The sequence below is a fragment of the Musca autumnalis genome, unplaced genomic scaffold (genome assembly GCF_047663935.1).
Source record: "Musca autumnalis isolate F117 unplaced genomic scaffold, ASM4766393v1 scaffold_4, whole genome shotgun sequence".
NCBI classification, from domain to species: Eukaryota; Metazoa; Arthropoda; class Insecta; order Diptera; family Muscidae; genus Musca; species Musca autumnalis.
The window spans coordinates 2,354,619-2,371,450 of NW_027411977.1; the positions used below are offsets into that span (position 1 = coordinate 2,354,619).

General features: G+C 34.4%; 1 protein-coding gene and 1 long non-coding RNA gene across 12 annotated transcripts in view; one reads left to right on the plus strand and one right to left on the minus strand.

The window, feature by feature from the left end:
* Nucleotides 1-16,832, minus strand: part of LOC141404086 (uncharacterized) — a 128,605-nt gene that overhangs the window by 94,719 nt on the left and 17,054 nt on the right. The window lies entirely within an intron of this gene.
* The window catches only part of fwd (phosphatidylinositol 4-kinase beta fwd), a 158,371-nt gene continuing 157,044 nt past the window's right edge, over nucleotides 15,506-16,832 (plus strand). For 2 of the 11 annotated variants that reach the window (XM_073987331.1, XM_073987328.1), the window contains exon 1: nucleotides 15,519-15,734. The gene's annotated coding sequence lies outside the window, so the exon portion shown is untranslated. Of the gene's footprint in view, nucleotides 16,325-16,832 lie in introns of all 11 variants that reach the window. The other 9 variants (XM_073987320.1, XM_073987327.1, XM_073987321.1 and 6 more) reach the window with 9 other exon arrangements.

The window sequence follows — 16,832 nt, forward strand, 5'->3', positions numbered from 1 at the left end:
CGAGGCGAAGTAGCTTATGTACCCAGGCCTTTAGAGAATCACACTACAGACAAGTCACCTTATTATACCCTCAGCATTTATGCTAACGAGGGTATATACACTTTGAATCGAAATAATGGTTTTAGACCCCCAAGTATGTTTGGACGAAATTCTGTGTGGAAGTCGATTTAGCCATCACCGTCCGTCTGTCTGTCTGGCTGCTGCGCACGATAACTCTCGAACGGATCAACCGAGTCGGTCCAAAATTTGGCTTTCGTAATATTTTGTCCAAACTTAGTTTAAGTTCGATGATGAGTTATATCGGTCCACTCCTTCCGGTACTTCCCCCACAAAAGTTCGAAAATATTCGTAAAATTTGTGCGCACGATAACTCTAGAAGGGAGTTACCGATTTTGACCATAAGTTGCACATCGTAGACTTTGTACCAGGCATAGATGACGTTCCAATATGGACTCAATCTGTCCACTCCTTCGGGTACCTCCCATACAAAATTTCGGAAAAGTTTAGTTTAAGACCTGCTCTCGAATCGCTTTGACGGTACAAGTTTTCCATATTGGTTGGAGCGCACGATCATCGTAATATCCTGTCCGAACTTAGTTTAATCTCGAAGATGAGTCATATCGGTCCACTCCTTTAGGTACCTTCCCCCCTCCCAAAAGTTCGAAACTTTTCACTAAAAAGGTACCCATAATAACTGTCGAAGGCATTTTAGCGGATTCTGAGACACTGCTATAAGATTTGCTCTAATCCCATTTCAATAGGGCTTACTGTTTCCAGCAAAATAGTGAAAACATAATAAAGGCCTAAAAATTTGAAAATCCCTCCGGCGATTTTTTTTCGTTTTTTGATTTTTCTCATCTATGAACATTGTAGTTTTAGAATCCGCAAAAACTTCCCAGGTGTAAGCACCCTCCATTTAAAATTAGTTAAGGTGCACCGTGTACTTTGCACATCGTAATATTTCTACGAAACATACATAGATCAGGTTTGAATATGAACTATATATTTCAACTCCTTCGGGTAACTCCCACACAACATTTCGGAAAAATACAGTTTAAGGCCTGCTCTTCCAAAAAGGGCCACAAAATTTGCGTAGCTGGTAGTAGATTTGATATTGTCAATATATGAAAATTTCAATTCACACTGGATGAGGATATATCTCTGTCGGAAAAGCCGACTGCTCTTTTTTTACTCGTTAAATTGTCCCAATTTGAACATCTATATCTCAAAAATGGTAAAACCTACGAAATTAACATTAAGATCAATCTTGTAGAGAATTTTCACTGCTATAAGATTTGCTCTAATCCCATTTCGATAGTGCTTGCAGTTTCCGAGCAAAATCGTGTAAACATAATAAAGCCCTAAAAATTTGAACTTTCACCGCCATTTATTTTAAAATCCTACCGGCGATTTTTTTCGTTTTTTTTTTTAATTTTTCTCATCTATGAACATTGTAGTTTCAGAATCTATGAACATTGTAGTTTCAGAATCTGCAAAAACTTCCCGGTTGTAACCACCTTTCATTTAAAATTAGTTAAGGCACACCGTGCATCACTTTTGGCTGGTATATTATTACGTTTTCGATAAAAGTATGTCTGAAGCGTAATACTTAAAATTTTCAGGAGTTTTTGGAAGAGAGCGGAGTCGAAGGAGTTCCCTTTCTCCTTTCTTATGCTCAAATTCAAAAATTTCATTGTGTTGAACTAGAGTATTATACATATGCAACCAAAGTATGTCATATACTTCACATTTTCTGACTGTGGTCACATACACCAACAACAATTCAATATATTAAAATTGGAATGATTTACGCTTTTGCAATAACTTCGATATTTCACCACAAATATCAATCTACATATTATGTATTGAATTATAGCGGTTAACTTTCATTATCAGGGGTTTTTGATGGATACGAATAGAATAGAAGTAGATATACTTATCATCACAATAAATGCTCTGTTCCAGAACCTGTAAGAATCTATTTCAGGTTCAGGAAAATATTTCAGGTACTATTAAGCTATGTCCTTTATACTTGGCCACTTCACATTTGGTACTGATTCAAATCTCAGATGTTCTTCTTTAGTATTGGTCTTTTTTATTGGATAAAAATTGAGATGGGTTGGCGCCTATAGCGATAATTGCAACAGTCGGCCACCTATTAGTCAAAGAACCCAGCAAAAACACTCATTACAAATTGACCTACTTTCTAATTATTTTAACAAGGGCATGCCATAGGGAGTAAGTACTTATTTTTTGGTCACAAAAAAGTAGATAAATCAGTAGTCACTCTCTGGTTACTTCAAGTAGTAACTACTTATTTACCTACTTATTTATCTACTTTTTAGTGGCCAAAAATAAGTACTTACTCCCTATGACATGCCCTTGTTAAAATAATTAGAAAGTAGGTCAATTTGTAATGAGTATGTTTGCTGGGAATAAACAAATGTTTGCCGATTTCGGTCCTTAAACATTACACAATAGTGAAAAGGCATTATACCATCGGAAATGCGATCTTCACTAAACGATTGACAAAAATGCCTAAATCGACGCAGATCCTCGAAACATTCATGTTGGTGTGTTATATGATAGGGGTAAGGCCATTATGCCCAGGTTTTATACATTTTTGAGACACAAAACATCTTATAACATAGTTGTAAAGGATATAAAGATCTTTCTTTAGTATTTTATGATTTATGGACCCTTAGTTTGTATCCCATATGTTTATTTTTTCGTATCGCTCTGCATACTGAAACATATCGAAACTTGTTAAGTAAGTTAAATGCAGCGGTTAATATTGTACGCACCGTGAACTCATTCAACTCAAAACAACTCACATGGAAATTTGTCAAAATCGAACAACAAAACTGATTGTAGGTTTCAAAAAAAAAAAAAATTAATAGAATTCCATTAACTGACTGTCGATCACTCTAATGTCGATTCTAATTTCTCTTTAATTTCCAACATGGTCCATGATGATTGTGCGCTTTAATAAAATTGCTTTCCATGCTATGGGCGAAGAAGACATTTATTTGGATTATAAATTAAGTACATAAGTTACCGACAAAAGATTGGGAAAAAGAAGAAAAAATACAAGAAATGGATCATCCACGCCAAGCTTCACATCACACAATATTCATAAAAAGCAATGAGGCAGCACACATCGGAATTTAAATTGCCCCATAATAGTCACGAAAGTGATTTGTTTGGCCGTCCTCCGACAACGGTCAGTCAAGCCAACTTAGTGCTTTTTGTATGGTCTGTCTGTCTGTTGTGGTGCAAATTATGAGTGACCGAGTGCTGGTTTGTATGAATGTTAATTGTTAGTTTCCCGCATGGAAATTTGTAAAGAATTTCTTTGGACGATCATTTTCTTCTAATTCACACATATCCCGAAATGATGGAGACGACGACTACTATATGGGAGCCATGCAAATTGAATTGAATTCTTTGTTATTTTTATTGAGGATTTCCGTTAGATCATTTGTCAGGGCATTGTTTTTTAGTTTGCGTAGCAAATTGTTTCCTTATTTAAAGTGTTTAGTTGGGTGACAAAAATACGATACCTTAGGTTTGGAAATCTTAGATATGATATCCCAGCAACATTAATTGAAAGTAGTGCAATGTAGACTAGTTCTTTCACGGCATGTTTTGATTCAGTTCTAACGGAGTCGTGAAAAAGGCACTCCATTCCTCACATTTTATGCGCTTTCCGATGCGGCGAATGAGATCTATTTCTTACATTTTAACTCCATCCGGATGCAGTTCAATCAGAGTCGTGAAAATTGCACTCCAATTCCTTACGTTTTAATCGCATTCGGATGTAATCCAATGATTGACATCCATTTCTCAGATTTTAACTGCATCCGGATGCAGTTAAAACGAAGTCGTGAAAAAAGCACTCCGTTCGTTACATTTTATTAGCAGTTGTTAGAGGTCCCAAACAAGTACATAAGTCAGTTTGTACAACCCTATAAAAATATTTGTTAACCCTACTGTCTGTGAAAAAATAAAGGCCTGCGTACACAAGCTGCCTTGCCTGGTTGCCTTGCTTTCCTGCTTCATTTTTGACATAATAAAAATAAAAGAATAAAGGAGGCCGAGCTAATTTCGGACTGGGTTGCCCTTTTCTTTTTTTATTCTTTTATCAGAAGCAAGCAAGGTAACCAGGCGAGGCAGCTTATGTACGCCTTAATGGACAGCTAGGAGACAGCCGATAAATGTATGTATGTGTTAGTAAATCAGAGTTGTATTTGAACACAAATTGTCTGGTGTACGCGCCTAGTTAGGATATGAAGCAAGAACAATACAGCTTGAATTTAATGGAGAGCAGAGGAAATAAGTTGCGATATGCACAAACATATGTAATGGGTACCTCCTCATGACTCCAATGGACCATCTACATGAGGAAGCAAATATTCTTCCAGTGCAGCGACACAATCACAAGCTTTTGTTGCAGTATCTGTTCGGGTGTTACCGTTAGAGCCATCCCAATCACCATATGGTGGATAGGCCGCGACCATTCAGGCAGATCAAGGAGAATCTTCATGATCGAGAAGAAAATGTCCACTGTTACAAGAGAGAACCTCTAGAACAACAATCATGTCAAGCACGTTTGAATAGCATTCACACTGCCGCAGTTGCAGATGCCATAAGCAGCTACAGTTTGAATGTGGTCCTCGGAGAACATCCCCCATCCATCGCATCTGAAAAGCGTCAGCTGCCACGAAAAGCAGAGTAGTTTTGGCTCAACTACGCTCGGGATGGTGCAGCCATCGAAATTACTATTGGGCAAGGATCGACAGGACTGTGCAAAACATCTGCCCAACATGCGGCACAGGCCCGTACAACACACGGCACCTTTTCAACTGCCCCGCCAAACCTGTTCATCTTACTCTAGTGGATCTGTGGTTGCATACCATCGAAGCAGCAACGTTCATGGAACTGGAGATTGACCCAGAGCCAGAATAAGCAGAAGAAAGAATATACAAACATATAATACAAAACACTGTTACAACAACAACAGTTGCGATTGAATTTAATGAAGAAATTTCATAATTTGTGTTAATGTAATAAAGTTCGTAATATTTTTGTTTTACACAGATAATAAATTCTTGTTATTTATTCTGGGATATTTTGCAATGGCTTGCATTTTTATTGCAGCTTTGTACTGCACACGTGCTTTAGATGCAAATTGGACTGCATTCTATTCTACCCCAAGAGGGTTAGTTAAATGCGATTCCAAAGGGATAGTTAAAATGCAGTGCCGAAGGGTTAGTTGAAATGCAATGCCAAAGGGTTATTTAGAATGTAGTGCTAATGGAGTGCATCTTTCAGTAGTCACGCTCTTTTAAAATCATGAGTGAATATGCATAATTTGATGCAGTTCCAAATAACTCGTATATATGATTTGGAGGCAAACATTTTGCTGGGTATTTATTAAATCTCTTTTCATCTGCGTTTTTGGGTATAGATTTTAAGGCGACAAGGATATACCATTCCGGAAACGTTGCAGATACAGTACATCAGGCCGGGGCGATTTGAAAACCTTAATAGGCCCTTCGCGTTTCTGATTCCTGGGATTGAACTTAGCAAAAAAGTCCACTAGACCGTAGGTCTACCGTGAAAATCGAGCCTCCAGATTTTGACTTTAAGTTTTTTATCCATGTTTTTTTGACATTTTGGCATATAACGGCCAAACCATTGATATTTTCAATCCAACACAAAGACAAAAATTGTAGGCAAGATAGTAATTAAGAACTCCCTAATACATCGCAAAAGCTTTGGGATGCTTCTTCAGGCGGTTTTGGCCTTGAGAATAATGGCACTGTGTTTCAAAAGTTGACCAGAAATAAATTCAAGCGTTCTTATGCAAAATTCTATCGTGTTGGGATCCATGGATAACGAAAATGCCTTTAGTTCGTTTGGGTCACTTCATTTTATTTTTTTATAACGGTAAAAGTAGTGAAAATCTGGGTTTCTTACATTTTCAAATTTAAACGGGCATATCTTCTTTTTTCACAACGTATTTCTAGTGATCCTTCTTCCTTTTAAAGGGATGAATAATATCTTTAGAACAAGTTATTATTTGTTTAAATCGGTTAAGAAATGGCAAAGTTATAGTGGTTTAAGTCTGAAAACCCAAACAAAAAACTATTGAATTTCTCATAATTTTCAAAAATATTTTAAGTTTTTTTGTGGGGTTTTTCAGACTTAAAAAATAATAACTTGTTCGAATGAAATCCTGAAATTTGGAATTGAGATTACTGTTAAAGGGTAGGATTGGGGAAGTTTTGGAAATTCTTACTTATGTGTATGAAAAGTACTAAATGGTACAAAAATTTGGATTTGGGTGAACGAATAGACTGGAATCCTTAAATTTGGAATTGAGATTACTGTTGGAGTATAGGATTAAGGTAATTTTGGAAATTCGTACTTATGGGTACGAAAAGTACTAAATGGTATTAAATTTGGATATTTGGGGAACGGATAGAGCTGGAATCATGGAATTTAGTAAGACTACGGTTGGAGTGTAGGATTGAGACATGGAGGTAGTTTTTTGAAATTCGTACTTATGGGCACGAAGTATACCAAATGGTACAACTTGAATGCACTGATAGCGCTGGAATCCTGTTTTTTGGAATTAAGTTTACTGGTGAAGTGATGTGTTGGGGGAGTTTTGGAAAATCGTACTTATGGGTACGAAGAGTACTTAATGACACTCAATTTGTTGTTAGGTGTAGGGACAGTTCTGGAATCTGTAATTTTTTGAAAATCGAACTGAAGCGGTACGAACAGTACTAAAATAACAATAAATATTGATTAAAATTGGTATAAGTACAATAAAATTTTCAGTGTTCGCCATTTCCATATTATATATTGTTTAGTTGTTTTTTATATCCTTTCCGCATACGAAGTAGCGGGAACTTTGCTAGTCTATATATAAAAGAGCTTAGTGATGAGTAGACATCGGATTTTGCATATTTGCATATTTTTTATTAATAAAGATACGAAAATTCTGATTGGACCAAAATTCGTTTTGAAGAAAACTGAATGCAATGACAGGCTCATATTTTTTATTTTTTTGCATATTTGCATATTTTGCATATGCACAAAATATGCAAAAAATATGCAAAATATGCAAAATATGCAAAAATATGCAATATATGCAAAAAATATGCAAAAAATATGCAAAATATGCAAGTAAATTTTTTGACAAAAATCATCAAATTAAATTTGGAAAGTCATCAAAAAGTGTTCTAAATTAAGTTTATTGCCGTTAAACGGCAATTTCTTAGCAGATTATCATGTTAATAATTATTATTCCGCCACAGCAATAAATCTGGACTGAAAGACTTAGAAAATTTCCTATAACCCAGCCTTCTTATTACAACATAAGTTGCTTTCTAATACAAATTTGTTCAAAAACTCAATCAGAAATGTCAAATTGTACGTATCTAAATATGTTGATAGTTTCTGCTCGGCCAAATTTGAATGACAGAATAACAAATTAGCTAGAAATTAAGACTAAGAAAATATTGAATATTACATAAAATCTTGCATATTTTATTAAAAACATATAAAAAATATTTACGGTTCCATCATGAATATTTCCCTCTGAATTTTCCACACGAAAAATAATTTTAAAAAGTGAAATTCTTTTAAAATCAATATATTTGTTAAAAGTTAAAAACTACTAGATTCGCTTTATTATGGCGTATTCTAGTCGAATCGACAAAAATATTCTCTTTTTGGGCATAAATGCGGAAATAAAAAATTGTGAAATTGGGGAAAGGAAACAAATTCTGCACGGAATTTTTATTCATGATTGCACTGATAACCATATTTTAGTACCCTAAGGGTATTATGTCTTAGTAAATGAGTTTGCAACATGCAAAATGAAACGAAATAGACCCACAGTTCCTTTTGATGATCTGCATCTTATCCATCTCGCCATGTCTTTTTGAAAACAAAGCACAGGTCACATTTATAGACCACTTCGCATAAAAATTGTGTATTTTTTGGCCCTAGGGCGATCCCTATTTTGGTAAGAATCGATTCAGATTTGGATATTGCTCCCATATATACAGTACATTCGCGATAATCCCTACACCACGGTTTCGGCGGTGTCCGAATTATCAAATTGTTCGGATTAAGGAAAATAAATTATTTTATATGATTAAATCACTCTTGGAAGTTATATATTAATATTTTTTAAATTGTAATTGCTAATACTGAACACTTAAATGAAAGTGCTCTACTTGTAAAAAATAGTGAGATTTTCTACTCGACAATCCGGACATTTGTTGGCATTGCCCGTATTTGTTCCAGAAAAACCCAATCAGATTGTGAAAGTAGTGCTAGAAATATGGCGTTTTTAAAGTTTACATCAGGATGTAACCAGACAGATGTGGAATTTCATCGTTTTGTAAATTAATATTCCTTGAAATCTTTGCCTTTTGGGTGTATAGTGCATTGGACAACTTTAATGACAATATTGCGGCGAATATTTTTCTTAATATATTTATTTATATCCTATACAACAAGACTAATGTGTCACGAAAGGTTTGTCCTTGTACTCGATAATTTTTACTAAATGTTGCTGAAACAATTTTTCCACCAACTTCTCCATTAAACAACTGTCAAAATTCGAAGCATTGGTAATAATTAGTACAAATTATCGAGTACACGGACAGGTATAAGTTAAACAATTGTGTATACAAAAGGGTTATGACCTTTCGACTGTGTTATCAAAATTGTTTTCCTGTAGCAGGAATGAATGAACTATATTTTTCTAGCATTCCAAATACTTTTCTAGCAGAAATATGTGAGTGGTTTTGCCATTTTAAAGACAATTCCAAGGTCTTTGACTTATTTTACCACTACCACTCTATTGTGTGGTTTTTCTAAGTGATGTAATTTTGCACTAATCATTGGGCGTTCTTCATTTTGCTTATTATTCATCGTGGATGGGTATAACAATAATGCATTACTTTTCGCCGAGGAGTGAACATTTTCCAATTCTGCATTAAGCGGTTGTATGCGTACAATATAGATCGATTTATAAAATTGTGTATTTTTAGTGTATTAAACTAAAACCATGTCATCAATATTAAAGCGGCAGTTAGAGCATTTTTCCAAAGAATTGTTGACCACAAAGAACAAAAATTGCCAATTTATGTCTGTATATACTGAATAAAGGACTGAACACAATAAAATATATTCAAATCTAATATGTGGATTTATAGTTATATTCCAGAACCTGGAATCGTAAATAGTACTTTAGTACTTTTTCCCATTTTGTGCTAAAAAACGAACCCTTTTTCCAAAAACTAGAAAAAATTGCGATTTTATCTAAACAAAACCAGTTAGGAAAGGATCAAAGTCGGGCGGGGCCGACTATATAATACCCTACACCACTGTGAATATGTAAAATATATATATGGGAGCTAAATCCAAATCAGAACAGATTTCGATATAATTTTTCACATTTATTTGTAGACCAAATTCCGTCACATAGTCGAAATTTCATCAAAATTGGACATATATAGCGTGTTTCGTGCATCAAATACCTCATACCGGTCGAAAATATATATGGGTGCTATATCCAAATCTGAACCGATTTCGATATAATTTGGCACACTTATTTCTAGACTAAATTCCGTCGTACATTCCAAATTTTGTTGAAATCAGACATATATAGCGTGTTTCGTGCACCAAATGCCTTAAATCGGGCGAAGATATATATGGGGGTTATATCCAAATCTGAACCGATTTTTACCAAAATAAATAGCGTTCGTCCTTCGGCCAAAAAAACTATCTTCCCCAATTTTCATGCGAATCGGACAATAAATGCGACCTGTACTTTGTTTACAAAAATACATGAACAGACGGGCAGACAGACGGACATGCGTAAATCGACTCAGAAAGTGATTCTATGTATATCCCCAAAAGGAACTATGGGTTTATCTCGTTTCCTTTAGCATGTTACAAACTAATGTACAAAGACATAATACCACTTACCACAAGGTGGTGTAGGGTATAAATAGCGATGACTAACTCTAGCTCTTTTGTTTTTCTGCTAGACAATGTTGGCCGATTGGAAACTATCACCATATGACATTTCTGATTGAGTTTTTGAAAATTTTCCATTATCTATCTACATTTGTTGAGGGAGCAAATTAAGTTGTAATAGGAATGCTGGGATATTTGACATTTTCTCACCTTATGAAAACTGATTTAAGTCTTGTTAGTCTAGATTTATTGCTGTGGCGGAATAGCTGGAGAGTCTCAATAACATAATAATCTGCAATAAAACTATGTTAGACGGCAAAAAACGTAATTAAGAATGCTTTTTTGATGATTTTCCAAATTTAATTGACGATTTTTGTCAAAAAAACACTTGCATATTTAGCATATTTTTTGCATATATTTTGCATATTTTTTGCATATTTTTTGCATATTTTTGATATGACCCCAAATATCGAAAAATTTACCCTCAAAACGCCTAGATCCAAAATTTGAGTCCAATCGGATAAGAAATAAAAAACATGCTAAAATCCGATGTCTAGTGATGAGTGAGTGAGTGACTCACTGATATATCATCGCCCAGACGAAACAGCTGAAGCTAGAAAGTTGAAACTTTTACTGTAGGTTGCTGTTGGTGTGTAGGGGTGAGTTAAGGCTGGGTTTTTGGAAATTCGACCGAGAAGCGTACGAAAAGTACTAAAAGGTACTAAATATGGTACCCTTTGTATTAGGCAAACGGGAAGAACTGGAATTCTGAAATTTGGAATGAGGGTAACTGATGGAGAGTTAGAAAGATGTACTAAAGGGTTTTTGGAAATTCAAGCTCTAAGTGTACGAAAAGTACTAAAATTTATAAAATGTAGTACCAATTATATATTTTGAACGGATATAGCTAGAATCATGGAATTTGGTATGGAAATCCAGGTTGGGAAGTGGTGCTTCTAAAAGGAAATGGTTTAGAAAATTCGTAATAATGTGTAAGAAAAGTACTAAATGGTACTAAATTTAGTACAATTTGGATTTGGGTGAACGTATAGAGCTGGAATCTCGAAATTTAGAATTGAGATTACTGGTGGAGCGTAGGATTGAGGTAGTTTTGAAAGTTCATACTTATGGGTACGAAAAGTACTAAATGGTACTAAATTTAGTACAGTTTGGATTTGGGTGAACGTACAGAGCTGGAAACCTTAAATTTGGAATTAAGATTACTGTTGAAGTGTAGGATTGAGATATGGGGGAGGTTTTGGAAATTCGTACTTATTTGTACGAAACGTACTAAATGGTACTAAGTTTGATACAATAGGGATTTGGGTGAACGGACAGAGCTGGAGTCCTGAAATTTGGAATTGAGATTACTGTTGGAGTGTAGGATTGGGGAAGTTTTGGAATTTCGTACTTATGTGTATTAAAAGTACTAAATTTTGTACAATGGGGATTTGGGTGAACGGATAGAGCTGGAATCTCGAAATGTGGATTTGAAATTACTGGTGGAGTTTAGGATTGTGGAAGTTTTGGAAATTCATACTTATGGGTACCAAAAGTACTAAATATTTGGGGAATGGATAGATCTGGATTTTGGTAAGACTACGGTTGGAGTTTATGGACACGAAATATACCAAATGGTACAATTTGGACTTGAGTGCACCGATAGCGCTGGAATCCAGTTTTTTGAAATAATGTTACTGTTGAAGTGAATGATTGAGTTAGTTTTGGAAAATCGTACTTATGAGTACGAAGAGTACTTAATGGCACTCTCTTTGTTGTTGGGTGTATGGACCAGGGATGCCAACTGTTCCGAGGTAAAAATCGCTACAGCCACATGCGCACCATAGGTCTGTAGCGATTTTTACCTTAAAGCAGTTGACATTCCTGCTTAAACAGTGGTTTTTGTACGTCAAAAATCACCACAAGTAGCGGGAAAACCACCAATTTGGCACCCGTGGTATGGACAGTGCTGGAATCTGTATTCTTTGGATTTAGGGTGATTATTGGTGTGCAACGTTGCTCTCGCTGTTAATATGTAAGGGTGAGATACGGCTGATCTTTTTGAAAATCGAACTAAAGGGGTACGAACAGTACTCAAATAACAACATATATTGGTTAAAATTTGTTTTAGTGCAATAACATTTTCAGTGTTCGCCATTTCCATATTATATATTGCGTATTTTTATATCCTTTTCTCATACGAAGTAGGGTTTCGGAGTCGGAGTCGAGCAATTTTGCTGGAGTCGGAGTCTGAGTCGAAAAAAATAACTCGACTCCGACTACGAGCAAAATTTTTTCCACGTTATAGAAGTATAACATACAATTTGGAACAAGAACATTTTTTTAAAAATCATTTTTTATAAATGATTTTGTTTGAAGTTATTCGACCTTTATAACGAATTGATAAATGAAATTCTTCTTTGAGCTTGAGGTCATACGTTTTTTATTATTTTTATCTTTTCATAATTCCAATATTTCGCAATTTTTAAAATTGCATCTTCAGGGAAGATCTACAAAAAATAAAAACAATAACTAACCACTAGCCACTAAGAAACAAATATGGTTATTGTTTTTATTTTTTGTAGATCTTCCCTGAAGATGCAATTTTAAAAATTGCGAAATATTGGAATTATGAAAAGATAAAAATAATAAAAAACGTATGACCTCAAGCTCAAAGAAGAATTTCATTTATCAAATCATTTTTTATTTTAAAAGAAATGTATAAGAAAACATATATGCAAACGGTATATTATACTAAGTTAAGGGATATTTACTATACTCTGAAGTGTAGTCTATTCATCCCTATTTTGTCGATCAAATTGATTCTTTACATTTTTGCAAACAAAAGTAATGCTCTATGACAATCGAATTAAGATTGGACATGTAACCTCTTTCGTCAGAAGTCTTACTGCTCTTCTCACAAAGGTCTATTGGTATTCTCATCCAGTTTTTTTATAAGAAGTCATCCTTGTCTTCTATTAAAGACAGTGTGGTCTCTAAGGGAAATCTTACTGAATACCCTGTGGCACAAAGTGGAATTCAAGATCTAGGGGTGGGAAAATTCCTTTTCGGAATGAAAGCCCCAATTGAGAATAGCTTTATATCTCAGTTTGGAGATATTGTTTCATCATTTTTAGATGACATGTTTTCAGTGAGGAACCTTCCTTTCTATATACTCAATGAGGGCATTAGATGTAGACATTCAAATAACCGGATCTGTCGGCCAGGAACAGATATAGTTCATGTGTATCCGAGTTTTCTACACAATCACATATGAAATTCAATGAAATATATAATCATAGTTTTCATGAGAAAGGATCGGGTAAAAGTGATAAAGAAGTGAAAACATGGCAATATCGATTTCTTGTCCTAATGGACCGACCATACATAAAATTTTCCTAGCAAAATTTTTGTAGAACATTTTCATGCACGAAATCTCATCGTGTGCTAATTTTTCAGTTCCCGAAAACTTCCATCTGCCTACGTGCTGGGTAGAATACACACTATATCTTAAATATTTCCACACCAATGTTCAAAATGTGTATAAATTTCAGAAAAAAGTAGAATGTATAAATATCATAGAATAGGTAGTCAAATTTTTAAGTCGATCGCAACAATATTGCCTTAGTGTGAGCGTTGGATGGGAACAATTTATTTTATTTTGTTTGCAGCATAAACTGTGTTTTTCTCGAAATCGGCCACAAAAATATATGACAATTGGTTTATTAGTTTTCGAGCTAAAGTTGGCACCCCACAATGCTTTAATAAAAACAGCGTTTCGTAGACGGCCTCAAAACTTCGTAATATTTTTCTCCTTCAGATGTAGAAAACAAAACTGCCAAAAAGTTACGTAGTTTTCTCGGAAAAAAATCAAGACTGGGGATCTCCTTTTGAGGCTAAGCACACTACAATGTTGGCTTACATCCAGTTTGAAACTTGGTCATGAATTGGCTATAATTGTTTTGCATGTAGTCCTTATGATTTGTATTGCTCCTTCATTTTCACTTATTTTGAAAGCTTAACGATTTTCTCACGCGGAAGAATTCCGTCCAGAATATACTCGTGCAAAAAAGGGAAACCGACAAAAACGTTCTATCTTTGCTATTTTTCAATGTAAGATTCGGCAGAAACAATATTGATATGTTCGAATGTATTCGAACGAATGTCCTTTCTAATGAATATGTAAGGAAAACTAACACATTAGCCTATATAGGTCAAAATATAGGAAAAAGTTAACAATTTGTGCAAATTTTATTCATTTTTATTGGTATAGGGTTTTACTCTCGGATTCGGAGCCGGAGTCGTGAAAAAAACTCGTCTGGAGTCTGATACGAAGTAGCGGGCACTTTGCTAGTAGATAGATAACTTCATTCCTTATATCATACCAAGTAAAAGTGGTTTGTGCGTGACATTTTTCAGTATTTAAATGGAATAAAAGTTATAAATCTTCGGTCGTAAGCTCAACCCCAACTAGAAAATTAATAAAAATTAACATCAAAATGATCTTCACCCTAACTGTCAAAATTTCAAATAAAAAAACCAGCTGAGCGCGTCTGGGATTTGAACCCACGTCCTCGAAAATCATATGAAGGTGTTATCACGACGTGGTTGCCTTCAAAGCCAAACTTATAACTTTTAAAAGCTGTGCTAAAAATCGTTTGCCATACAGATTGTACGGACAAATAGCCGTCGCTGTAAAAACGCATTGCATTGCAGAATCCACTTTTCAACTCAAAACTCCTTAGGTCATGTTAATTTGATTAAAATGCAATTAATTAAAAACTTCCATTTTTTTTGCTGGGTATGCATTCGACTAGACTTTAGTCTTACGTTCAGTTTACATCTCAGATTTTGTGATGGGTTACCTCTTCTTATGAGGATTTATTTGACGTATAGGCAATGAAATTGACATTACAAATCCAGTGAATGTACTAAATCCATTTACATATATGTAAGTAAACGTACTATTAACAATTGTATGTCTTTGTCTATATTTTCAATCATTTCAAAAGATACAAACGCCTTTTTGGTGTCTACCAACCCACTGTGCGTATCTCTTGCTTTGCATGTTCCTCTCTTTTCTCTTCCATGGGTTTTTTCATTTTATTCCACTTATCGATAACACTGTTATCGAGGCAATAGTATTGCCAGGCCATATTGATGTTTCAAGGTGAAGTAATTTGACTGTTTTGCCCGATTTGTATTTGTTTTTAAATTTAAATCACATTACCCATGATATGATGCAACTAATTAATAATATATAAATTATCCAATTAATTAATTAAATATATAATTATTATAATTCAATTTTAATAAAATCTAAATCATTCTCCAAAGTATTTGCGTAGTTGGCAACACTATTAATGGCCCGTATTCATGTACTGAGCAAAGAAGAAGAGTAAATTTTACTCTTTCTCCTCCTATTTTCTCACATTTTCTCCCGCACTCACCATGAGAATGAGAGTTCAAAACGAACAAATAATCACGAAACAAAACAGTAAATTCTCACAATTCGACAAAACATCCAAACGCCAAGACGCTGTTAGTCAGTGACGGAAAAACGGAATGAGCCATTAAATAAAATTAATACAACAACAAGATGCAAATAAGAATTCATATTTTTAAAAATAATCAAGCATATGAAACGAAATGCAAATCAACTTGTGAATCGCAGTGTTTTTCAGAATTTATTTGTTGAAAGAAGTTTAGAAAAAAAAAATATTGTAGGTGAATGTATGTGTGGCAAAATCGAAGTTTTGTGTGTAAAAAGTGTCCTATGGAAAAATATTAGCGAAGCAAAGAAGAAGAAAAAAGGCGCAGTCTGTCGTTGACTGAGCTCAAGAATTTCAGAATTTCTCAAAGTACAAAAAAAACAGCAAGTCTAAGCTTAAAACAATCGACTGAAATAAAAGAAGCGTAAACAAGTTCACACATCCTGTAAATAAATCAAGTAAATCAAGTGGAGTAGTATTTTTTTTTCGTTTTTGATTTCTTCGTGTTTGCAAAATCGATTCAAAGATGGATTTTTTTCCTTTTCTTCCAAAATAAAAGAAGAGCACAAAACAAGGTTCGCCTGTGTGTTAGTTAGTCGGTGTATGTGATTTGTGCATGTGTAACTAAATGATAGAATAAATAATAAAAGCAATAACAGCATCAACAAAATACTACTGTGTCGACAAGCAAAAGCAAGCAACAACAATAACAACGACAAAATAAATCACTGTACTAAGCAGTGCGAGCGAGTGTTTGTGTGAATTCTTGTTTTTTCTGATTTCTGATGACGATGTTTTGTGGTGTGTGCAATGTGTGTTAGGCCTTGTACACACGCTGCGACTTTTGATGCATGCATCACCATTTTCGCACTTGTAGGGTTGCATTTTTTCGTAATATTGTAAGAAGTGTAATTTTTGTAACAAACATGTACGATTTTACATACATGTTATGATTGTTGAATGCATGTAGGTATAAATTGTTAAACCAAAATTATTGAAACAGGTAAAAATATTTGTTAATATTTCTCGACAAATGTAAATAACAAAATTTTTGGAAAAAAACATTGTTAGGTAAAAATGTATTTTCCATTCTACGACACACAGGTAATAAAACTCCGACAATATGGGCGTTCACACAACTATAATTATTGAAATATTTTTACGAAATGTTGGGCTACAAATTGAGCAACGAACGGCGTCAATATTAATCCAATCGATTCAAACAATTAAATTCTTTTATCTGCAATTCGCATTTTGATGTTTTAAAAACACATTTGGAACACAAGCAATTCAGTTCCAACTATGAAGTCAATAAAAAACTAACAACAT